The 27,095-nt window shown below is 37.3% G+C and overlaps 2 long non-coding RNA genes across 4 annotated transcripts; one reads left to right on the forward strand and one right to left on the reverse strand.

Moving 5' to 3' along the window:
• The first annotated feature begins 370 nt into the window (after positions 1-370).
• On the forward strand, positions 371-1,256 carry LOC129882485 (uncharacterized). The gene is made up of 2 exons (XR_008765775.1): positions 371-639; positions 770-1,256. It is a non-coding gene; the product is annotated as an uncharacterized LOC129882485 (long non-coding RNA).
• Positions 1,257-1,535: 279 nt separating this feature from the next.
• LOC129882484 (uncharacterized) lies at positions 1,536-5,696 on the reverse strand. Of its 3 annotated transcripts, none has more exons than XR_008765773.1 (5): positions 5,442-5,696; positions 3,659-5,259; positions 2,436-3,549; positions 2,036-2,357; positions 1,536-1,957 (listed from the first exon to the last, which is right to left on the reverse strand). It is a non-coding gene; the product is annotated as an uncharacterized LOC129882484 (long non-coding RNA). The 3 variants fall into 3 exon arrangements; XR_008765774.1 differs by having other exon boundaries at positions 2,036-3,549; positions 3,659-3,843; positions 5,208-5,259; positions 5,442-5,688; XR_008765772.1 differs by having other exon boundaries at positions 2,036-3,549.
• Positions 5,697-27,095: the final 21,399 nt, after the last annotated feature.

Genomic DNA, 27,095 nt, shown 5'->3' on the forward strand with positions numbered 1-27,095 from the left:
GATTTTTCCAAAAGGACATCCTATGGGGGCATGTAATTAGGGCACTAGGGAATTTCTACTAAAGAACTCTGCCTCTAATAATGAGTGAGCCTCCATCCTAAAGTTTTCTCGGTGTTAAGTAAAATCTTAACGGCATATATTAGGCTTAAGTCATCGATAAATACTTAAAGTTGTTCATATATTTTGTTTAGACACCTTAACTAGGATTAGTACCTATTGAACACCACTAAGCATTTTTGCCTACAAGGCATAACTTGTGGGACTCACGTAAAGGGGGCGCGTGATTCCCTTTTTCTTCCATATGAAACCTTTTATTTATTCTCCTCCAACGATAAAAGACACCCATTATCAATGTCCCTTCTTCCTTTTTTCAAATTATAAGCCCTAAATCCCAAATTTCTGTCATTGACTCCATTGTCAATCTCACATCTTCCTTTTTTCTTTTCTTTTTCTGTCGAATTCTTCTCCATCCCTTTTCTATATCCATATTTTCTGATAATTTTGACGCCATGTCCCGAAATTCAATGAATATCGAGGAAGTCGATATATATAATTGCAGTAATTATTATCGTCTAAAAACTAACTTCGAGGACTCCATTGAATCTAAGTCGTTGATTTTTTGGATGCAAAGCTTCAAAGGTTGGTAAATATTCAAACAACAATAATAACATACCCAGTGAAATCCATAAGTGGGGATTCGTAAATATTCGAAAAGTTAAAATAAATTTTTGTTTGCTATTTTTATTTATTACTGTTATGTGATTTGTAGAAAAATGTTGGATGTGGCTATTTAAATAGATTGATTCATTGCCTGAAAGTGCTCAAGTGTCGTGCTCAATGAATAAATTCAAAAATGGTGAAAAATTGATTTATTGACTAAAGGAAAAATTAAAAGATCTTGAAGAAGAAAGAGACTCTTTGAAATTGAAATTGAATGATTATGAAGAGAAGATGATGGTAGTTAATCAGAAGCTCAAGGAAGTTAAACTACAAAGGAATCAGAAAAATGCCAAATTCAACAGGCTTGTGTTTGTTCTACTTTGTCTACTAACTATAAATGGTTCTTTAATATAGTATAGTCTTGTAGTAGTTTAAAGTGTACGACCAGTGTAGGTGCATGTTGAATTAGCTGGTTATGTTTTGTATCAAATTGAAATCTTGAAAGTGAATTGATGGCCTTGTTTTGTATCAAACTGGAAGCTTGAATGTTAATTGATTGGCCTTATTTTGTATCAAACTTTGAGCTTGAATGTGAATTGATTTGCCTTGTTTTGTATCAAATTGATATGCAATAGTATGTTCAGAAGTTTAGCTTGAGGAAAATAACAAAGCATTGCATATATACAATGTATCAAATTGATACGTAATAGTGTGTTTAGAAGGTTAGGTTGAGGAAAATGGTGTTTTGCATAAACACACTATTTCATATATCTCAAACACACAGCTGCATATATGTCAAAATTTAGCTAAAAATCACAGCTGAAACATATCACAAAAGACACGGATGCGTTAACACACTGCTTCTTTAACACAAATTTTTCAAACACACTGTTGCATATATATCAAAATTAAGTTGAAAATCACAGATGCAACAAATCATAAAGGCACTGCCTTCCTATATACTAGTTGTTCAAAACACATGACACTAGTTCTTCAGAAATACATAAAACTAATTCTTCAAAAATAAATTAAAGTAAGAGTAAATTGTTCAAAGAACCCTTTTAACATAGCCCAAAATTATAATAGCTTTTTGGATGAGCTACTTCTTGGAGGTTCCAACTGATGAAAAAGACTTGTTTTTCTTGTTTGCTCTCATTTGTTGCAACTGTGAGGTGCTGATTGCATCTTTTCCATTTTATTTTAGGCCACGGGGTTTAAAACCAATATCTATATTGGTTGGTGAATCTCTCTTCAAATATGTTGTCCCATGTAGAACCCTCTCACTTGATGTACCAGGCTGTAATAGAAGAAAGTATAAGACAATAGACAAAGTACTTATATCTTCTACAAGAATATATATAATAAATGAACATACATTAAGCACTTGAGTCCCATATGTAGGGTCAGAGCATACACCAAAACCAGTTGTAGGCCTTTTGTTTCCTCTATTAGTAGCATCAAATAAGACAGAACTGTATGATCTCTTGTGACTAGAAGAATCATCTCTCTCACTAACAAATGGAGCACCTCTTGCATTAGCTTTCTTTCTCCCCAATCCTCTTCCTATTCCAACTTGCACATTTTTTAGGAGCTCTTGATATTGTTATTGTGTCACCATAAACAGAGCTTGATTGAATTAATTGTGTATTTGCATATGTTGTGTTGGAAGTAGATTGTGAAGGACATCCCATTTAAGACTATACAATATAAATAAGGATATATAAATGAATAACTATACAATAAAAGACAACTATATATAAATGAATATGTCTTACTCCTGTTTGAGTGTCTTTTGGTGGAGCTGTGGTGTCACCACAAATAACACTTGATTTGAAAGTTTTTGTATTTGCATATGTGGTGCTGGAAGTAGAGTGTGAAGGACCTTTCTTTTTAGAATATACAACATAAATAAGGAGATATGAATGAATAATATGTACAATAAATGAAAGATATTGAATATGTTAATCTAATCTTATTCTTATTTGAGTATCTTTTGGTGGAGCTGTGGTGTAACCACCGATAGAACTTGGCTTAGAAGTGCTCCCCTTGCCATACTATATAATACCAAAAATCATATACAAATTATACTATGTATAAACTTTAAGCAATTTGCAAATGTGAACAGGTCTGTTATGAGATATGAATGAATTTATATTCTTACTCTTGCTGCACAGACAAATCTATTATGGCCCAATTTCTTGCATATGGAACAGGTCATCTTCACTCCTCTTTTTGAAATTTTACCAAATTTCTTTAGCTCATCTTTTAACTTTCTTTTATTATTTCTAGGCATGCCTAGCATTTTTCTTGGTTTTGGAGGCTCTATTGATGGATTTGTAGTATTAGGCCACATCCTCATATTGAGAATAGGTTGGATGAAATGGTTGTAATCCTTGAAAAATATTTCTTTCCTATATCGGTGCTCTACATATTGATTAGGATCTTGATTCAAGTAAGAATAAGCACAAATAACATGAGGGCAAGGAATACCACTCAACATCCATAACCTACAGTCACAATATTTCTTGTCCAAGTGAACAACAAATGAATACCCCCCCCCCCCCCCTCACTAATTTCAAAACCATTCACCCCATTCCATTGAACTTTACACTTATTAGAATACTCTTTGTTATCTTCTAGTATTGTCCTTGCTATTGGTGAAATATCTGTTATCCATGTTTTAGCAAACTTGATCATGTCTATATGTGTCCTCTAACATGGTAATAATTGATTTATGTCTAGAAGCTAAGATCCAGGATTTGAAAGTCTCCAGAATTATTTCCTTCTTTCTTTTCCTTTCCAATTCACATGCCAGTTACTCCATAAATGTCTAGCACACATTCTTTTCTCAGCATTTGGTAACAACTCTATCAAGACAGGAACAAGTCCCTACAAAAATATATATATTATAAGATGATTAAAGTAGTAAAGCTGAAACTGAAACTAAAAAATAAGAAGCTATTTCTGAAACTAAAAAAGAAGAAGATGTAAATAGTACCTTTTGCATGTTCGACATTGCAGTCAAACCTTCACCATTTTCTAAATTGAGATCAACAATCAAATGCCTTCTGAACCAACTTCAACTATGTTTTGTTTCTGTATCCACAACTGCCCAAGCAATGGGATACATTTGATTGTTCCCATTCTTTCCAACAACAATTAATAGCTCACCCTTACAGGCACCTTTGAAAAAACAACCATCAAAACCATATAAAAATAAACAAAAATTTCCTTTCCTAGTTCAGTTTCCTAATCAATTTTTACCCAACAAGAGCTTCCAAGATTAGTTTGCTTGATCATATCTACATAGTCACATAATTTGGAAAATTCCAGATTCCAATCACCCATGTTTTTCTTCATAACCCTTTATTTAGCGTTGTAACACAGTCTTACCAACATAAAGATCCAAATGATTTCTTACCAAAGTTTGAATTTCCCAGATTCTTAAGTACGGTTGAGATACAATTCTATCCTTAAACTTTTTAGATATCAACTTTGAATTACACAACTAGTTCTTGTTTAATGGAATACACTTATGAAAAGGATGATAGTTCTTTACAATGAAATCACCTGAATCCTTGTCAATGGAAGCATATAACAACCACTTACACTTGTAATTTTTGCACTTTACCCTCACTCTATGCCTTTCTCAACTTTAACTGTCTCCTACACTCTACATCATAATTTGACACTGCCTTCCTAAACTGATTTGTACCCTCAAAGACCATCCCAAGCTCAAATATTGACAACTCACAATCTTCATCATATCTTACTTTTTTGCTTCTCCTTCTAGAAGGTACATCTACTCCCCTAACAGCATCCACATCAAGTTGTTCCTTACTATCATCACTCCAACTGTCGGAGCTATCAAGATATTCCTCATCTCTACCTAATTTTCCTGCATATTTGTTAGTTTTATCTTTTCCAATATCATCAAACTCCCTATCCACACCACCAGCCTCTTCAACTGGTATTTCGTCAGGTTCAACGACCTTTTTTCTCTGTTTTTTGTTTCTTTCTTTCTTGTCTAAAAGCTCTCAACTCCTCATCAACATCTGAGCCATCTTTTGGAGGTATATCACCTAGATCTGAATCACTACTCAAGAAATCTGATAAGTCACTATCTACATCAACATCTTATAGGTTAATAGAATCAATATTATTCTCTTCAACTATGTTACTAACCTTATACTCTTCACCTATGTTAACAACCTCACCAACACCAATACTATCATTAGTTTGATAACCAGCTAGTCCCTAAATATCAACTAATGGTTCATCCGATACATCACAAACAAATACTTCAAAAGTGTCCTCATGTTTTAAGTCTTTGATAAGGTACAACAGATGCTGGTCAGATTTAATTAGGTCGAATTCTTTTGTCACTAAATTTTGGTAATAAAAACCTCCAACAGTTTCATACCCCAATTCATTAGTATAATATAATAGTTCCAATATGGAAAAGTGGTCCTTATCTATATACTTGAGGGTTGACACACAGTTTCCAACATAAGTAGGGACAGGAGAAATCTGAGATGAGGCTTCACCATGGTAAATTTTCGTAAATATGATCTCCTCCATGGTCAATTGTTAGGTACCCTGCAAAATTTCAAACAAAGAAATTAAAGTAACAAACATATTAATATATTTGTAGGTAAATAGTGTGAAAGAGATGAAATATTCTAGATTTAAAAAATCCTAACCCTAAATTTTAAAAATCCTAACTTTTTAATTCAAGAACGATTACACAAAATTATGTTAAGAATATTTAAAGCCCTAACTTGCACGAAGAAGATTCTTGAAGATGAGATATTTCTTCTGCCTTGCTTAAACTGAATCGTGAAGAGAGAAATGGTCGAAGAGAGAGAAATGGTTGGGAGAAAGAAATGATTAACTTTAACAATTAAGGTATTTTGCCCAATCTCTACGTGGAAGGTTCAATACACGTAGGATACGTGTGGGATAAGTTAAATGGAAAAATTATTCACGTCAGGTGCCACTAATAGCATGCGCGGGAGAAAAAAATGCAAAGTGGCAAAAATAAATGCTTAGCTCATTCAAATGTTGGTTGGTAGTGGTGTTCAATAGGTACTAGTCCTAGTTGAGGTGTTTAAATGAAATGTGTGGAAAGCTACTTTTGAAATGTCTCAAATTTCTACAACTTAGCAAAAATATTTAAATAGAGTTGTCACTTAATTTTAGAAGAATCTAAGAAAACTTTTAACAGAAAATCATTTAAAAATTCTAAAGAACAGGTAAGGTTTCTTATTAATATTTCAATTTTTTAAAGAACTTGAAATATCTTCTATTGTTTAATTATCCCGTGATTTAACTAAAATAAATATTTGTATTGTGTGATTATCCGGTGATTTAACTAAAATAAATATTTGACTAACTTAGAAAAATAAAAAAAACTATTTCATGGAAATAGGTAAAACATTTAACCCAAATAATTCATTTGCTTAATTTTCAACATGCAGGTTGTTTAAAGAAATTAAATCAAAGTAATATTACGATTTATATGAAGAAAATTGAAATTAGTACAACATAACAAAAAAAAAATATCTTCTGGAAAATTTATCTAAGTCAAATAGAAATTATGCTAGAATTAGTAACAAGACAAAAATAGCAAAGTAGAAATATAAATGACTTGGTCCCTTGCCCAAATCACTAATCGTTAAGCCGTTGGGCCTGATTTTTATCCTTGCTAATTCTGAACTTCTATAGGATTTGAGGTCAAGTTTAAGTCTTTCACGACTGATGTCGTTCTTTTATTGGATTCTCAATCCCTCCTCAATTAAAAAATAGACATTGTCCTCACTGTCAGAAAATGCAATATAAGAGAATATAGAAAGTGAGAGGTTCCCCCCCTGTGAGGAGCTATGACTGAGGTGAAGTATAGCCCCCTTGTGAAGCCTCATCGTAGGCATCACTTCTTGGATTATCTTTGGTGGTAGAGGTAGGGTCGAAGGTCTCCTCAGCCGGTTTGGATCCACTAGACCCTATTATGGAAGTCTCTTTGAAGAGACGTATCCACTATAAGCTCCTTTATCATATCCTCCAAATCCTACAACTCATCGAAAGTGCCACCCAAATGATTGTAGCATCAACAAGCTGCTCACCGAGCTCCTCCACCTCCTCAGTCTTAGAGGCATCGTCATCCGCATCAGACCCAAGCTCAATGACATTCAGGGCAGTGGAAGGAGGTACCTCAACAGGAACACTCATGGGGGAAATAGTTGATGGATCAACCCATAAGCTAGATATATTGATGGATTTTAATCTATACACCTCATTCCTCAACATAGCGACCTCAGCCTTCAAGTCTAACCTATCAACATCAAAACTCTCCCATTGTTGTTTCTTTCTTTCGTCAACCTTAGTAGCTAACCCATATAATCTCTATCTATAAACTCATAAGGTCTCCCTATGACCTCTCATCTCCTCTCTAAGAGGTGCAAGTATAGCCTGAATGGGTGTGTCAATCATGGAGGGAACCTGAGCTTCCATATGAGAAGCTTGCATATCTATCGCATGGGGTAGGTTACCAATCTTGAGTATAGTGATTTGAGTCAATGGAGGTTGGGAATGGGAAGTAGTAGCAGAAGTCATAGAACTAGGAGTACCTGCTGAAACGGCTACGCTCGAAGTAGAAAGGGAATGTTCACCCTCAAGTGACTCCACATCGACCACCGATGACGTATCTATCATCTCTTTTTTCTTCTTTTTAGCTTCATCCATCTTTATTTCTTCCTTAATCCTTTGAATGTCGCATAATGATGTCAGAGTGATCTCCACATCATTCTTAGCTAAGAAGGTAAGATGTTCCTGACGGCACAACTCCATGATGAGCGAAGGAAAGGAGAGAGAGGTCTGATTTTTCTGTACTCTCATGGTTATCTTTGGTGCAATAATCATGCCAATAAAATTTCTTTCAGATGCCTAATAATAAACTCATTCCATGATGGCACCAAAAACTATAAACAAATCCCAACAAATATTGGCAGTCACATTAATGTCCCTCTTCTCAATTTTCACACCTTGTGCAATCCATGTGGTGTTATGACACTATGCAAAGGAGCTATACATCCTCTCTAGCGATCTCAGAACTCATCCAACCTAGTTTTAAGATAATTGAGGCCATGCTCTAACAACACAACACTAAATCAATTATAGCCTGGTCAAACTTGACTTTCTTCCTTCTAACTTTAATTACATCCTCTATTTCCTAGCGCTTTCCCTTCTTCCTCTCCTTGGGAAACAACTTGGCATATACCGCGTATAAGTTTCAAACTTAGGTAGGAATTGTTATGACTGAAGCTATCCCCTAGATGTGACATGGATAATAGGATCCGGAAAGACCCTAATAAATCTAGTTGACATAAGCATGACACTACGATTAAATAACTTAAGTAAGTAATTCAAAAAACGGAAGATAAGTCTCAAAATAATAACCTCAACATAAGAAGAATCTAAGTATAACAACTAAAAATGTGGGAATTAAGCTAAATTTGAGAACAAACCTCTACTATCATATGTGTGGCATAAGACAAGCCCTAGTTCACGAAATAATCTAAAGGCAGAAGAAAGTCTGCAAAAGACATGAGAGAACTCATAAGATGGCCATGGCCTGGAACCATGAGGACTCACCAAAGTAGTGTATGCTGACACGTCCAATACTAACCGCGAGGGTGAGGTAGAACTTTGTGACCTATATTATAAAACAATATAGGTAAAAGAAGTAAGCAGTCAATAATATGGAATGTACTGAGTATGGAGAATATACAATGTATGACATAAAACATGATACTGTAATGACCAAGCTAAAATACGACATAATCTTTTAAAACAAAATTAGAAACATGAAACATAGTCAATACAAAACTCGTAAGAAAATCATAATCAAATATAGCATAAGTGAGAATCACAAGTCATTGTGAGAGATATCATTAATCGACATAAACCATGTGAGATTTAACATGGAGTCCGATGTCTTCTACATATCTAAAAATGGTTATCCTACTTTCCAGGTAAGGACCATGACATGAGCTATATGTGTATCCACTAGCTTAAGCTGATTTGTCCAAAAGGACATCCTACGATAGCACATAGTTATGGAACTAGGGGATTGCTACTAAAAAATTATCACAATCCAAGCCTAGGTCCTAGACGTGACACGGAGAATGAGGGACCCGGAGATACCTCACCCAAGCCTCTTAGCATTCAATTAGCCTTTCATAGGTAATGACAATAACTAACAAGCGGGAAAAAAGGGAAAGAGGGTCTAAGGGAGAGCATTGAAATAAAAACTTTAATAGTCAAACTTCAACTTATATATGTCCAACAATACCTCTAAATTGTAGACTTGACAGGTGATTAGACATGTCCCTAACTCACCCTCAACAAACTAGAATGAAATACCTAGATAAGTGTCTAATTTCTCTACGTATCATAAGCTAGAAAGATAAAGGAATATTGAACCCAAACATGAGAACTCACCAAATATAGCCTTTAACGAATCTAACTAGCCACGTGGAGGAGATTGAGGAGGAACCCCGATCCCTACATGGTGATATCATGTAGGCAAAAGAGTATGCACTAGTACTTTGAATGTACTAAGTAAGTAGGCATGCAATATACAATGAAAACATTATGTGTATTATAAGGCAAAGTACATGAGTAGATACATGCATGAGACATCAAGTAAATAACATTTGAAACCTTCATTTGTGGGAACATGACTATAACTGACACTAAGACCATGCGAACTATTACATAGAATCCAACACCCCCTACGTTGGCACGAGCTCCATCAAACTTCATTCATTTCTTTAACTTTAACTTTAGGTGGCTATACTGTATCCACCACCCTAGCCTACAAGAGCTCATATGTAGGTACATAGTTAATAAGACAAGGGGTTGCTACTAGGATTCTCTTACCGAATCCTACCTCAATGCCCCATTCGGTGCTGAGTTAATTCCACAGAATAATTTAATACTTTAAAATAATCATAGCATATAGTTTGAGAATTCAAACATCACATTCAGTAGAATATCTCTTTAAAACCTTTATTGATTCAAATATGTGAGAATTGTCCTTATCACATGAAGAATCCTTCATTTATATCATAACATCATTCTTTCATTTCATAAGACTCCTTTTTGATCATAGATGTTACTTTCATAAACAATAATTTGGAGTCAAATCTTTAAAGTCAAATTTCATTGAAAACATAGTAAAACTAGGTGGTTTCTATTCAATTCAACTTTCACATCATTAAAATCAATACTAGCATGCATGAGAGTAATGGAATTCATCACTTAAAAAGATGCTTGAAACAACCCACTAATTTTTTTTAAAACCCTTTTTCATGACTTCATACAAGGGCCTTAAATAAATAAAAAATTCTATGAAATTAAGAAGCCAATATAAACTAAGATAGGTAGATAAACTTCAAGTACTCAATAATTTATAAATTTGAAATCATAGTATAAAAACCCATAAAATTCACAATTTGAATTGAATTACTAGATTAGAAAATACTTGGGCTTCATGGGTGGAAGAACCCATGAATAAAGACTCACATACCTTGGGGAATTAAGCCCTAATGCAAACTTGAAAATGGAGTCTTGAAGAACTTGGGAAATCCTAGTTTGGAAGATGAAACCCTTGGGAGAAACCTTGAGAGGAAAGGATTTTGTGTAGGGGAATTAATTTTAGAAATGAGCGGTTTGAGATAGCTTAGGGTCCTTAGATATGGAAAATTCAGTCACAAAAATGACCCCCCTTTATTGATAAATTACGGGAAAGGACTAAAATGCCCTTTTAAAATCTGATCCAAACAAACCCTATGGGTGGTCCTTACGACTCGTAGGACCTTCTATGAGTCATCGAGAGGACTCATCCTGCAGGGTATGAGAAAGACCTTGAGAACTGACCCTCAGGACTTTTCCTACGACTCATCTCGTAGACTTTTCTATGATTCGTAGAAGTGACTCTTCCTGCAGGGTTTGAGAAACCCCGAAGGAATGAGTCTATGAAGTTTCTTGATGAGTTATTTCTATGACTCATAGACTTCTATGAGTCATAACATGGACTCATCCCTTCCCCTAATTAATTCAGGCCTCATCATAAGTGCTACGAGTCACTCCTATGACTAGTAGGTCGAGTAGTAGGACTCAAATCTAGCTCACTTTTCTAGAGTTTGTTCCTTTGTTTCGACTCTTCGACATATGGGGTCTTACAATATCTCCTCCTTGGAAACATTCATCCTCGAACGAGATTTAACTAGTAATAGAAAGAACACAAAATGAGGACTAGACCTCCAATATGAATGCAATGATATATTAACACGTATAAATGATGAGACTTTCATACTTAACAAAAAAGATGACTTTGCAACCACTTCACGAACATGCATGCATATGAAAGACTTAGCAAAAACTGAAATGTAGAAGTCTTAAACAATTTGAGCCTGAATAACTTAGTACCTTAGGCATGAGTAGAATGAAAGAGATGAGGGTACCGCTTCATCATATTCGCTTCTGCCTCCCACGTAGCACTTTTGACTTGTTGATTCCTCCAAAGGACCTTGACGGATGCAACTTCCTTGTTCCTCAATCTCTTGACTTACCGGTCCAAAATTTCAATTGGGACCTCTTCATAGGTCAAGTTTTCTTCAATGTTCAATACTTCCAAAGGCACAATGGAACTTGGATCATCCACACATTTCCTCAACATCGACACACGGAATACCGGATGAACCATAGCCATTTCCAATGGCAACTTTAACTCATAAGCAACCTTGCCAACCCGTCTCAAGATCCTATAAGGCCCTACATACCTGGGGTTCAACTTTCCCTTTTTTACCAAACCTAACGACACCCTTCATGGGTGAAACCTTGAAATATACCCAATCATCCACATTAAATTCAAGATCCCTTTTTCTAGTATCGAAAGAGGACTTTTGGCGACTTTGAGCCATCTTCAACCTTTCTCTAATGACCCTCACCTTTTCCAAAGCATCAAGCATAAAATCGGGACCAACAAGATCATCTCACCTACTTTGAACCAACCAACTAGAGACCTATATATCCTCCCATACAAATCCTCAAACAGCGATATATTAATACTTGAGTGGTAGCTGTTGTTGTAAGCAAACTCAATGACCCATAGATGGTCATCCCAACTTCCCTTGAACTCTAACACACAAGCCCTTAACATATCCTATAGTCCGTTTGGCTTGCCCATCGGTTTGAGGATAGAATGTTGTACTTAGCTTCACCTTGGTACAAGATCCCTTTGAAACAATTTCCAAAAATGCAAAGTGAATTAGGTACCATGACCCAAAATAATTGATAATGACACACCATGCAACCTTACCAATTCCCGAACATACAACTTAGCATAATCCTTGACGCTATAAGAGGTATTGACCGGTACAAAGTGAGTTGTCTTTGTCATCCTATCAATAATTACCCAAATTGAGTCATGATATTTTTGAGTACGAGGTAAACCCACTACAAAGTCCATGTTCACATCTTCCCATTTCCAGGAGGGGATTTCAAAGTCTTATACTAGGCCATCCGGCCTTAACCTAGTTGCAATTTGGGCATTCGGCCATGAACTTTGCTATGTCATTTTTCATGCCACCCCACCAATATATCTCCTTTGAGTCGCGGTATATTTTAGTCAAACCCGAATGAATAGAGTATGAAGAATTATGAGCCTCCTTCAAAATTAAACCCCTTAGGTCATCCGCATCCGAAACACATAACCGACCTTAGTAGTGAAGTGCTCCATCTCCCCCTTGTGAAAAGACTTGTTCTTTCTTTTATTTCACTAATTTCTTTAACTCCACCAATGTCGGGTCAAGGTCCTGTTTTGACTTAACATTCGCCACAAAAGATGATCCGGAACCATTATGAACAAACATACTACCATCATCGAAACCACTCAACTTCACCCCTAATCTAGCCAATTAGTGAACATCCTTTACCTACTCCATCTTTCCTTCATCAACATGAGCCACACTCCCCATGGATGTCCTACTAAGTGCATCAGCAACAATATTGGCTTTACCTGGGTGATAATGTACACTCATGTCATAGTCCTTGAGGAGTTCAAGCCACGTCCTTTATCTTAGACTGAGGTCCCTTTGGGTGAACACATATTGGAGACTCTTGTGATTATTAACACATCTAATATGTACTCCATATAAGTAGTTCCACCAAATCTTTAAAGCAAACACAACGGCTGCTAACTCAAGAACATGGCTAGGGGTAGTTCTATTCATAGACTTTCAATTGCCTAGAAGCATAGGCTATAACCTTGTCGTTTTGTATCAAGACCTAAACCAAACCAACCCTTGAAGCATCACAATAAATCACAAACCCTTCTAATCCTTTTGGTAGAGTCAACCTAGGAGCAGAAGAAGTCGATCTTTCAAAGTTTTGAAACTCCTCTCACACTCATCCATCCATAGAAAGTTTGCCTTCCTTTGGGTCAATTTCTTCATAGGAGATGAGATGTAAGAGAACCCTTTGATGAACTTTCTATAGTATCCGGCTAAACCGAAGAAGCTCCTAATGTACGAAGGAGACACTGGTATAGGCTGATTCCTCACCCCCTTCATTTTCTTAGGATCAACCTTTATCTCATCATCAAATAATATGTGACCAAGAAATGCCACCTCTTTCAACCAAAATTCACACTTATTAAATTTGGAAAGCAATTGCCTATTCCTTAAGGTATGAAGCACAATTCTCAAATGACTCTTATGTTCTTCCTCACCCCGAGTGTAAATCAAGATATCGTCAATGAAGACCACCAAAAAAGTATCAAGGTAGGGTTTGAACACCCTATTCATTAGAGCCATAAACACTGATGGTGCATTCATCAACCCAAACAACATCACTACGAACTCAAAGTGACCATACCTTATTCGAAATATTGTCTTGGAAATGTCACACTCCCTTACCGTTAGTTGATGATAGCTGGATCGGAGATCAATCTTTGAGAAATGACTTGCCCCTTGCAATTGATCAAATAGATCAGCTATCCTAGGAATCAGATATTTGTTCTTAATGGTACCTTGGTCAATTTCTGGTAGTCTATGCACATCCCAAGTGACCCATCTTTTTTCTTACAAAAAACACGGGGGCACCCCATGGTGAAATACTTGGCCTTATGAATTCTTTCTCTAACAAATCCTTTAATTATTCCTTTAACTTCTTTAATTTTGCCGGGGCAATTCGATATGGAGGAATAAAGATAGGTTGGGTATTGGGGAGAAGTTCGATAACAAAATCAACTTTTCTTTTGGGAGGGACACCATAAAGGTCATCGGGAAAGAAATTGGGAAACTCATTGACCACGAGAACCGACTCAATAGAAGGAATTTCAGAGTTGACATCTCTAACCCTCATGATGTGACAGATGCAACCCTTAGCAATCAATTTATGGGCCTTAAGATAAGAAATTAACCTACCCATTACCACCGAATCATGGCTCTTCCATTCAAGAATAGACTTATTTGGGAATTGAAACTTGACTCTACGAGTTCTACAATCTATAAAAGCATAAGACGCATGCAACCAATCCATCCCAAGAATGACATCAAAATCTAACATATCAAGCTCAATGACATCACAAGGAACAACATTGTGCAAAATAGGCACGGGACAACCCTTATAGATCTTTCTAGACGACTCACTAATTGGGGGTCGACACCAAATAGGATTCTAATAACATTTTGGGTAACACATCAAAACTATTAGCAAGGAATGGAGTAAAAACTGACAAGTTGGCACCTGGAGCTAGTAATGCATACACATTAAAATCAAAAACTTTCAACATACTGGTAACAACATCGAGCGCTTCCTCAACTTTTTATCTCCCAAAAAAGGCATAAAATTAGTTGGTGGATTGGCCACACCCTTGAGTTTGCTGACCATGAACAATTTGGCCCTAAGGCCTACCACCACCACCTCTACAATCTCTAGCTTGGTGACCCAGTTTACCGCACTTGAAGCATTCATTGGAGTTGGCTAAGCATTTTCCCTTGTGAGTCTTCCCATATTTCTTGCAAATGGGGAAAGCTTGAGTACCCACATTCTCTCATTAAACCATCGGGTTAGCACCTTTGTCCTTGTTGAAACTTGGAGGAGGAGTAGTGGTGGAACCTTGCCCCAGAAATCATTACCCACCTTGGACCTTTCCACCACCACTATAACTGGACTTTTGGTGATTGAACCCTCCACCATCAACTCTAGACTTTTTAAATCCTCTTGAAATTTCTCTCAACTTCTCTTCCTCAATTTTCTCTGCATACATCATGAATTGATAGATGTCCATTTCTTTGACCAACATGGTCGTCTTGCAATCCTTAGACATAAAACTAGACACACCAGAGAGGAATTTACTCATCCTTGCCCTTGGATCGGAGACCATGAAAGGAGAATACTTGGATAATTTGGTGAATTTGAGGGCATATTCCCTCACACTCATGATACCTTGGAGAAGGTTGATGGACTCTTGACTCTTTGCCACCCTATGCTCCAAAGGAAAGAAATGATCTAGGAAGCACCCTTCAACTCTTTCCATTCTATTGGTCCTATGACTTCATCGCTCTCGACAACCCATTGCTCATACTAAACCCTTGCTACGCCCTTGAGTTGATAGCCTACTAGCTCAACCTTGTCATTTAGAGTCACTCCCATGATAGCCACAATCTGATAGACTTCCTCAATGAACTCTACAGGGTCCTCATCTACTTTGGAACCATCGAATTTGGGTGGATTCATTCCCTTGAAATACCGAATCCTAGAAGTCGTAGTAGGCACTTGAGGAAGAGGAGGAGCAATGCCTTGATAAGGTTAGTTGGCCATGGCTTGGGCCAACAAGGTGACGATATTACAGAACTCCACATGTGTAACTCCTTCCTCATGATGTGGAGCCTTGGGACCCGAAGGAGCTTGTTTCTCATCATCAACCCTAGGTAGAGGTACCCTTATTAGAGGCATGATCTAGAGGACGTAAAATGATTTGTTAGTTAGAGGAAGCCTTATGATGACTTTAGGGCACGACATGAATTTTGAAAGAAGTGAAAATATTCATAAATGTCCCATAGTCTCCAATTTATAGTTGTGGCATGCTTCACAACTATGAACAACAACCTATTAGATACGGTATGTTGGACTCCGAGGACCTATCAAAACCTCAAGATCTAATACCAAGTTTGTCATGACCCAAGCCTAGGGCCTAAACGTGACACGGCGAATGAGGGACCTAGAGATACCTTACCCAAGCCTCTTAATATTCAATTAGCCTTTCATAGGTAATGACAATAAGTAACAAGTAGAAAAAAAAGGAAAAAGGGTCAATGGGAAAGCATTGAAATAAAATCTTTAATAGTCAAACTTCAACTCATACATATCCAACAATACCTCTGAATTGTAAACTTGGCGGGGGCTAAGACATGTCCCTAGCTCACCCTCAACAAAATAGAATGAAATACCCAAATAAATGTCTAATGTATCATAAGCTAAAAAGATAAATGAATATTGTTCCCGAAACATGGGAACTCACCAAATGTAGCCTTCAATGAATCTAACTAGCCACGTAGAGGAGAGTGAGGAGGAACGCCAGTCCCTACATGGTATGTGTTAGTACTTTGAATGTACTCAGTATGTAGGCATACAATATACAATGAAAACATTATATGCATTATAAGGCAAAGTACATCAGTAGATGCATGCATGAGACATCAAGTAACCCCCTATGTTGGCACGGAGAGACTACTTGCCGGGTAGAACTCCTCAAACTTCATTCATTTATTTAATTTTAACTTTAGGTGGCTATATGTGTATCCACTACCAGGGCTCCTATGTTGGCACATAGTTAATAAGAAAAGGGGTTGCTACTAGGATTCTCTTACCGAATCCTACCTCAATGCCCCATTCGATACTGAGTCAATTCCACAGAATAGTTTAATACTTCAAAAAAATCATAGCATATAGTTAGAGAATTCAAACATCACATTTGGTAGAATATCTCTTTAAAATCTTTATTGATTTAAATATGTGAGAATTTTTCTTATCACATGAAGAATCCTTTATTCATATCATAACATCATTCTTTTATTTTATAAGACTCCCTTTTTTATCATAGACGTTGCTTTTATAAATATTCATTTGGAGTCAAAGCTTTCAAGTCAAATTTAATTGAAAACATAGTAAAACTAGGTGGTTTCTATTCAATTCAACTGTAAAATCATTAAAATCAATGCTAGCATGCATGAGATTAAAAGAAAGCATCACCTAAAAACATACGTGAAACAGCCCACTAATTTACTTTAAAACCCTATTTCATGCCTTCATCCAAGGACCTTAAATAAATCAAAAACTCTATGAAATTAAGAGTCAATATAAACTAAGATAGATAGATAAACTTCAAGAACTCAATAATCTATAAATTTGAAATCATAGTATGAAAACCCATAAAATTCACAATTTGAATTGAATTACTAGATTAGAAAATACATGGGCTTCATGGGTGGAAGAACCCATGAATAAAGACTCACATACCTTGGGGAATAAATCCCTAATGCAAGCTTGAAAATGGAGACTTGAAGATATTGGGCATGAAACCCTAGTTTGGAAGATGAAACCCTTGGGAGAAACCTTGAGAGGAAAGAATTTTGTGTAGGGGAGTTAATGTGAGAAATGAGGTGTTTGGGATAGCTTAGTTTCCTTAGATATGGTAAATTCAGTTCCCAAAATGACCTCACTTTACTAATAAAATATGGGAAAGGACTAAAATGCCCTTTTAAAATTTGAGTTGGACAGACCCTACGGGTGGTCATTACCACTCGTAGGACCTTCTACGAGTCGTAGAGAGGACTATCTTGCATGGTCTGAGAAAGACCCTAATAACTAACCCTCATGACTTCTCCTATGATATCATGCACTGAGAGCGTACCCCAGGCGTCGTCGGGACTCAAAGACCTTTGCTGGTCCCTAAGTGAACCATTTGGTCCAATCACACATCTATTCATTCATTCATGCACTCAGTGGAAGACTCAATACAAATTTAAAAGGCATTTGGATGGGCTATCCATCTCATCAAATCAAAGAAGTATAAATCAATTTAAATCCAATCTCAACTTAACTTCAACTCAAAGAAATAGTTTGAAAATCAGGAAAAAGACTCAATGTCATCACTATCCATCTATGAAGCCTCTATCACTATCCGAAAGATGCCAATGAAAAGTTCATGGCTACCCAAAATAAATTACTAAAAACAAAGATGAAATAATTATGATCCCTCTAAAAAGCTAGGAGGTCTCACCACTCTCAGGAAAGAAGTAGATCTTCGACGAAGCACTTGTTGATAATCTCTATCACCTGTATCTGCATCATGAAATAATACAGGCCAAAAGACTCCAGTAAATGGAATGTACGAGTATGTAAAAAGGCAGAAAGGATAAACAATCAACAACACTTACCTCAATCTCATCAATCAACTCAAAGGACTCAACCCAAAAGATATGTAGATTGATAAGATAACGAAGTTTTTCAAAATTGACTCAATCACCCACAATCTCAATCAAACAATCCTATTAGACAAAATCTATCATACTTGGGAGTTTTTCTAATCGACAACCATCACCTATGAGCTGGTGATGTACAATGAAGCAGTGTCGTTGCCACACCCATCCAATACTTTGTCAGGGTAAGGTATGAATCACTATCATTGGATCCACAATCAATCAAAATCCATCATTTTGGGACTTAGAGGTTTAACCCTCCATCCTAAGTTGGCTACATAGTTCATGGGATTTGAGTTGTAACTATTCGCTTACCCAAATTGGTGATCAATACTCCTCCTAAGACTCAAAGCTAATAAAGCTCTATCCAATTAGTTTAATCTATTCATTTCGATAAGTCACATTTGGACCCTTATCAATTCAACAATTCTATCACAATCAAACCTCTCAACCAATCATACTATCCAATTGAATCCCAAATCACATTTTTCAAGAGTAGTTTAGATATACTTTTATGAAAACAATCAGTTATGCTCAATCATTTGGGTTAAACTTATAGAGACACAAAGAACATTCTAGTTCCAACAAGGTTTCGTTCATATTTCATGCCATTCATATTCATAGCTATGTCAATTCATGCCTTTCATTCCAATTAATACATATACATAATCATTTACAGTCAATATATAGCTACGCTTTATCAAATAAAATATGTAAATCATTTGGTTAATAACTAAATCATGAAAACCTTCAATCATTTAATAACATGTGAAAACATTCAAGGGTCTAGGTAAAATTCAAGGAAAAATTTATAGAAGGCTCCAATCAATTCACAATTCAACTTATCCCATTTATCGAGCAAATGAAAGTACTCAATCCATGTTTTAGGTTAGCCTTACATACCTGAAAATCAAAGGAAAAATCAAGAATTGAAGGAATGGCTTGACACTTAGATCTTTTTTTTCTTCTCTCTAATCTCTTCTCTCCAAGGTTCTAAGGGTGAATGGGAAGAAAATACCCCTAGGAGGTAGATTTTTAGTCTCAAAACGTAGTAGTTTAGGTTTGGGAACGGTGAGGAAAATTTCGGAATGCCCTTCCTAAAGAAAAATTTGAAAAACGGGTTCAAGCGTACTACTGGCGCTTTGTGCCATGCCCCAAACTACTGCAGCGATAATCTTTAGTAAAATGGTCATAACTTTTTACTCTGAACTAGAAATGAGGCAAATTGGTGGCGTTGGAAAGAGAACTCAAATATCTTTAGTTTGATAGGTCATGTAACACCTATATCTTAACAGTATGAAAGTTATGGTCGATTGAAGTTGACCCTTATATAATTTTATACGAAAACTCAATCGGTAAGGGATCTTTGAACTCGACTTAGTACTAGAGGTTACTCATGACTCCAATTCACCTATAATACACTTCAAATACTTAGGAATTGATCCTAAAACATATGTACAATTAGGATACATTAGGCTCGGGCCTATATGCATAAGAAGAATGACTCGAGTCTTAACTTAAAATAATTTTTGGGGTATAACAATAACTCCCCCTTGGGATCATTCATTCTCGAATGATAAGTAAACCAAGAATGGACTCAAGGAACAAATAACAATCAACACTCAATCATTCTACCAATCCAATGCTCAAAATAATTAACTATTCAAACTCAAGGATGGATATACCAATTCAAATCAAGAAAAGGGACATTACCTCTAACATTTTCATCGATAGGCACGAATAGATGTTGATATTTGGCTTTCATAATCTTCCTCAGCTTCCCGTGTGGCTTCCTCAACAAATTGATTCCTCTACAAGACTTTGACCGAGGCAATCTCTTTGGTCCTCAATTTACAAACCTAGCGATTAAGAATTTAGACCAGAATCTCTTCATAGGACAAGTTATCCTTAAGTCCAATACTATCAATAGGAACTACCAATGAAGGATCTCCCAAGCGCTTCTTCAACCTCTAGATGTGAAATAACGGATGAATGACAGCTAACTCAGAAGGTAAATCCCACTCATAAGCAACATTCCCAATCCTCCTCACAATATGGTAAGGACCAATGTATCAAGGACAAAGCTTTCCCTTCTTCCCAAATATCATGACACCCTTCATGGGTGACACTTTCAAGTACACCCAATCATTCCCCTTAAACTCTAAGTCTCTCCTTCTCACATCGGTGTAAGATTTTTAGCAGCTTTGGGTTGTTTTTAGCCTATCTCGAATAACCTTCACCTTCTCCATAGCTTGATGAACAAAAGCAGGCCTACTCAACTCAGCTTCACCAACTTCAAACCACCCAATTGGTGATCTACATCTTCTCCCATACAAAGGTTCATAGGGAGCCATTTGAATACTTGCATGATAGCTATTGTTGTATGCACACTCAATGAGAGGTAACTGATCATCCCAATTACCTTTGAAGTCAAGTACACATGACCTCAACATATCCCTCAATGTCTGTATGGTGCGCTCTGTTTGGCCATCTATTTAGGGATGAAAGGTTGTACTAAGATTCACCTTTGAACCCAGTCCTTTCTGAAAAGATATCCAAAACTAGGAGGTGAATTGAGATCCTCTATCTAAGATGATGGACAAGGGAACTCCATGCCATCTAAAAATCTCTCGGATGTACAATTTGGCATAATCCTCTACGATGTCTGTCGTCTTAACTGCAAAGAAGTGGGCTAATTTGGTCATTCTATCCATAATAACCCAAATCAAATTGTACTGCTTTTGGGACCTCGGCAAACTGGTAATGAAGTCCTTATTGATCATCGTTCACTTTCATTTAGGGATTTAAAATTCTGAGCCAACCCACATGGCCTTTGATGCTCAAATTTAATTTGTTGACAATTTGGGCACTTGGAAACAAATTCAGCAATATCTCTCTTCATTCCACTCCACCAATAGAATTCTCTCAATTCATGGTAAATATTTGTAGAACTAGGATGAATAGAGCATCTAAAACTATGCACTTCGACTATAATCCTTTCTCAAACATCATCAACATCAGGGACGTACAATCTATTCTGGTACCTCAACACACCATCTCCCCCTTTAGAATCACCTTTTGTTTATGAATATCTTTCTTTAACTGAAGAAGGACAAGATCTTGGTCTTGCCTCTCTTTCACCTCTGCCACAAGGGATGATGCAGATCCATTCTGAACACTAACTGCAGCTTTATTATTCTCCTGAAGTTGAACTCCCAATCGAGAAAATCTATGAACCTCTTTAGCCAATTATTTCTTTCACACCTCTATATGGACAGTACTATTCATAGACAACCTGCCAAGAGTATTCGCAACAACATTAGCTTTACCTGGGTGGTAGAGAATTCTCATATCATAATCTTTGAGCAACTCTAGCTATCTCATCTGCCTTAGGTTGAGATCCTTCTCATTGAATACATATTGCAGGCTTTTGTGGTCTGTGAACACATCTACATGCATTCCATACAAATAGTGATGCCAAATTTTAAGAGCAAATACCATAATTGCCAGCTCAAGGTCGTAAGTTGGGCAATTTCTCTCATGAATCTTAAGATGTCTAGAAGCATAAGCTATCACTTTTCCCCTCTGTATCAACACACACCCCAAACCAATACTAGGTGCATCATAATAGATTACAAAATCCTTTGTTCCATCGGGCAAAGTCAAAATAGGAGCAGTGGTCAGCTTTGTGTTCAATTTATGGAAACTCTCCTCACAAGCATCGAACCATTGGAACTTAGACTTTTTTGGGGTGAGCTTGGTCGATGGTGATGATATGGATGAGAATCCCTCTACAAATCTTCGCTAATAGTAAGCCAAACCCAAGAAGATTCTTATATCTGTTGGGGATGTAGGTCGGGGCTAATTTTTCACTGCCTAAATTTTCTAGGTATCAACCCGAATATCATCTCCAGATATAATGTGGCCTAGGAAAGCTATTGATGCCAGCTAGAATTTACATTTGAAGAACTTTGCATACAACTCCCTGTCTTTCAGAGTCTGGAGGACAACTCTAAGATGATAGGCGTGCTCTTCCTAATTTTTGGAGTAGATTAGAATATCATCAATAAAAACAATCATGAACATATCAAGATACGGCTTAAACACCCGATATATGAGATCCATAAAGGTTGTGGGTGTATTAGTCAACCCAAAGGACATGACCAAGAACTCAAAATGGCCATAATGAGTACGAAAAGCTGTCTTTGGGATATCATACTCCCTCACCTTCAAAAGATGGTAACCTGATCTTAGGTCAATCTTAGAGAAACAAGTGACACCTTGAAGTTGGTCAAACAAATCATCTATTCTAGGAAGAGGTTACATGTTCTTTATGGTGACCTTGTTCTATTGTCGATAATCTATGCACATTCTAAGGGACCCATCTTTCTTTTGCATGATTTGGATGGGAGCACCCCAAGGTGAGACACTCGGCCTAATGAATCCTTTATCTAACAAGTCCTTCAACTGTTCTTCCAACTCTTCCAACTCGGCAGGAGCCATTCTATATAGCGGAATAGAGATAGGTTGTGTATCATAAAAGACATCAATCACAAAGTCGATCTCCCTATCAAGAGGGACTCCAGGCAAATCCTCAGGACAGACTTCAGGAAACTCATTAACAATCAAAAATGATATAAGGGATGGAGACTCAACACTATCATCTTTCACTCGTACGATGTGATAAATACACCCTTTTGAGATTAATAGTCATAAAGCCACTCCATGCCAAGAATCACATCAAAATCAACCATGTCCAACTCAACTAAGTCAGCTAGAGTATCCCTATGATAGATTGACACACTACAATCCCTATAGACCCTCTCATCTAAGATAGAATCACAAACAGGAGTAGACACACTAAAAGGCTCAGGAATACACTTAGGGATTTTATCGAACTTATTAGCCAAATAAGGGGTCACGAATGACAAGGTGGCACCCGGATCAAGCAAAACATAACAATCAAAGGAGAAGACTTGAAGCATACTAGTGATCACGTCTGGTGAGTTCTCCTAATCCTGGCAATTAGCCATAGCATACAAGCGGTTTGAACCTCCACCCGTATGAAGTGGTATCTCTTTGATTACCTCGAGCTGGGGGTTGCACCAATAAAGGATTAGGCTCTGTCGCCCCACATCAAACACTATCAATGAAAATGGCCTATCTTACCATATTTGCAGTAACCATTACTTCTATCTTGGCATTCTCCCAAGTGGAGTTTGCCACACTTACCATATGGTGGTTTCCCTTTCAAACCTAGAGCCACACTAGCTTGGGATTGATAACCCCGAGCTCTAGAGTTCTGGTGGCTCTATGCCTTTTGATCATACTTGTAACTGGGGATAGGTGCACTTGCTGTCGATGGAGCATAGTTAGAAAATCTTTTCTCGAAGAAGGACCTGTTGCCCTTACCTTGCCTCTACTCATTCTCCTGCCCAGCTGATTTGGTCTTCTTGCTCAAGTACTCTTCTTTTATTTCTTTTTATCATCCTTAACCTATTGGGCATACACCATCAACCTAGAAATATCTATGTCAGAAATTAGTAATGATGCCTTACACTCTTTCTTTACATATTTGCTAGGCCAGAGACAAACTTCCTCATCTTTGATCTCATATCTTGGATCATCTCCGAAGCATATCTGGACAACTAGATGAACTTCAGACCATACTCTTTCACTGTCAAGCCCTCTTGCTTCAAGTTCACAAACTCTTCTACTTTCGCTTCCTTCAATTCTCTGGGAAAGAAGTGGTCAAGAAGTGCTCCCTCAAACTCATCCCAAATAGCAGGCTCAGCATCATCACCGTGACTCTCCTCTCACTAGCTATACCAATATCCTTAAGCTAATAGGAAACCAACTCAACCCCCTATAACTCAGTAGCATGCATTATTTTCAGGACCTTCCACATCTCAGCAATGAAATTCTAGGGATTCTCATCAGCTTTAGTCCCTATGAAAATTGGTGGATTTTATTCTTAGAAAATCTCTAATTTTCGTGGCAGCAGAGGGTTCTTAAGAACTAGAGCTAGGAATTGATGTATTTTGACTACCATTACGGGCATCTACCAACTGAGTGAGCATAGAAATCACTCCTCGCAAAAGCCAACCCTTTGGTACTAAAGAGGCTACTGCTAAAGTGGCCAAGGGTTGCTAAATCCATGGCTCTAGAAGCCTGAAATCGAGAAAAAGGGTAAGTGACCAAGAACTTCGAACAAGCCCTCAGAATTCATTCAGATTCCAAATGACACAAACCTAAAGTAAAAACCACTTAGAAACAATGTTCCAGTCTCAACGGCACAAATAAAATTTCCATCTGAGATCATCTCGATAAAAAGTGAATCCCACATCAATCGTCATTTTATGCCAAAATCCATAAGGGGGATCATAATAAGACTGAAAACCTCACGACTCTGATGAAAGGTTGTTCTGGAACAAAGATATTCTGGAGCTAACTGTGCTAATGGAATTTCAATCTCAGTGTATTAAACAAGAGAAAGAAACAAGCATAAAATCTTACCAAGAATCTTGACCAAGGTAAAACTTAGGCCAAAGCTTAAAGTCTAAAACGTCTAATGGCTCAAACTCGTATCGAAAACCTAGAAAATCGAGTTGATCATGCCACTTGCCTAAATGACCCTTTTAGAGCTAATGGAATTGTCAGAATTTTCTTCTGAGGCGATTTTCCTAGAGTTTTTATTGAAGTCACTCATTCAAACTCTAAGAGTTCCAAAACATAGAAATTGGCATAAAACCCAAATGAACAACCATCGACCGAATCTAGCAAGTCATATATGACTTGATGTCACTACAATCACGAACATATCAAGATATAGCTTGAACACCTGATTCATGAGATCCATAAAGGTTGCAGGTGCATTAGCAAACCAAAGGACATGAATAAGAACTCAAAATGGCCATGAAGGGTCTGAAAGGTTATTTTTGGAGTATAACATTCTCTCACTTTCAGCTAATGGTAACCCGATCTAATGTCTATCTTTGAAAAATAGGAGGCACTTTAAAGTTGGTCAAATAAATCATCTATCCTCGGGAGAGGATACTTATTCTTTGCAGTAACCTTATTTAGTTGCCTATAGTCAATGAACATTCTAAGGTACCCATCTTTCTTTCTCACAAATAGGATCATAGCGCCCCAAGGTAAGACACTTATCCTAATAAATCCCTTATCTAGGATATCTTTCAGGTGCTCTTTCAACTCAGCAGGAGCCATCCTATATGGAGGAATAGAGATAGGTTGCATATCGAGAAGAACATGAATCCCAAAATCTCTCTCTCTATCAGGAGTTACTCCGGGTAAATGCTCAGGAAACACTTCAGGAAACTCATTTACAATCGGGACTGACTCAAGAGTGGGGGACCCAACACTATCATCTTTGACTCTAACGATATGATAAATACACCCTTTAGATATTAACTTTTTGGCTCTAAGATAGGAGATAAATTTACCCTTTGGCACAACAAGACTACCTTTCCACTTTAAGACAAGCTCATTCAAAAAACTGAACTCTACGACTCGAGCCCTACAATCAACAGAGTCATAACAAGCATAAAGTCAGTCCATGCCAAGGATTACGTCAAGATAAACTATGTATAACTCAACTAAGTGAGCCATGGTATCCTTGTGATAGATTGACACGATACAATTTCTATAGACCCTCTCAGCTAAGATAGACTCACCAACAGTAATAGATACACTAAAAGGCTCAAGAAGACACTCAGGGGTTTTATCAAATTGGTTAGCCACATAAGGGGTTATAAAAGACAATGAGGTACCCACATCCAACTAGTCATAACAATCATGAGAAGAGACTCAAAGCATACCAGTGACAATATTTGGCAAGTTATTCCGATCCTGGTGATTAGCCATAGCATATAGGTGGTTTAGACCTTCTTTTGTACCTGCAGTAGTACCCCTCTGGTTACCTTTACTTTGTGGTGCTGCGGAAGAAGACTAAGCTCTATCTCCCAACATCGGGCAACCCTTTGGAAATGACCCTCCTTACCATAGTTATACCTTGCTTCTGTTGGCTAGGTTCATGTCCTATAGACTTTGCCTTCTTACTCTACTATTCCTCTCTATCATTTTTCTTGTTATCCTCAACTTGATGGGCATACACCATGAGCTTGGAGGTGTCCATATCCGAAATCAACATGGCCTCCTAACACTCCTTCCTCACTTGCCTGCCCGAACCTGACATAATTTCCTCATCTTAGCCCTCGCATCATCTGGAGCATATCTGGACAACTGTATGAACTTGAGACCACACTCCTTCATAGTCATCCCTTATTTCTTCAGGTTCATAAACTCCTCTGCCTTTGTCTCCCTCAACTCCCTGGGAAAGAATTGGTCAAGAAAAGCGCCCTCGAACTCATTCCAAATGGCAGGCTCAGTATCCTTACCCCTTCCTTCTTCCCACTAGTTATACCAAACATTAGCGACATCTTTAAGCTGATAGGAAACCAACTCAACCCCCTAAATATCAGTAGAATGATCTCAGTATTTTCCATGTCTCATCAATGAAATTTTGAGGGTCCTCGTCAAACTTAGAACCCATGAAGATTGGTGAGTTCATTCTCAAAAAGTCTCAAATTCTCACTGAAGTTGACGACTCTTGTAAGCTAGAGCTGGGAGACACAAAACTCTGGTTACCTCTTTGGCCAGCTATCAATTGGTTTAGCATAGTAATGGCACCTTTGAACTCATCTTTTGAAGTAGGAGCTGGTTGAGTAGCATACTCTCGAGGAGCCTCGGTAGACCTTGTAAGTCGGCCCTTTGTCCTCACTCCAGACGCTAGAGGCATCTTTATTTGTGGGACCTCAAGGTTGGTAGCGTTTCTCTGACTGACGGTGCATTTTAGAGGCATTGTCT

Source organism: Solanum dulcamara, chromosome 3 (assembly GCF_947179165.1).
Source record: "Solanum dulcamara chromosome 3, daSolDulc1.2, whole genome shotgun sequence".
In the NCBI taxonomy this organism is placed as follows: domain Eukaryota; kingdom Viridiplantae; phylum Streptophyta; class Magnoliopsida; order Solanales; family Solanaceae; genus Solanum; species Solanum dulcamara.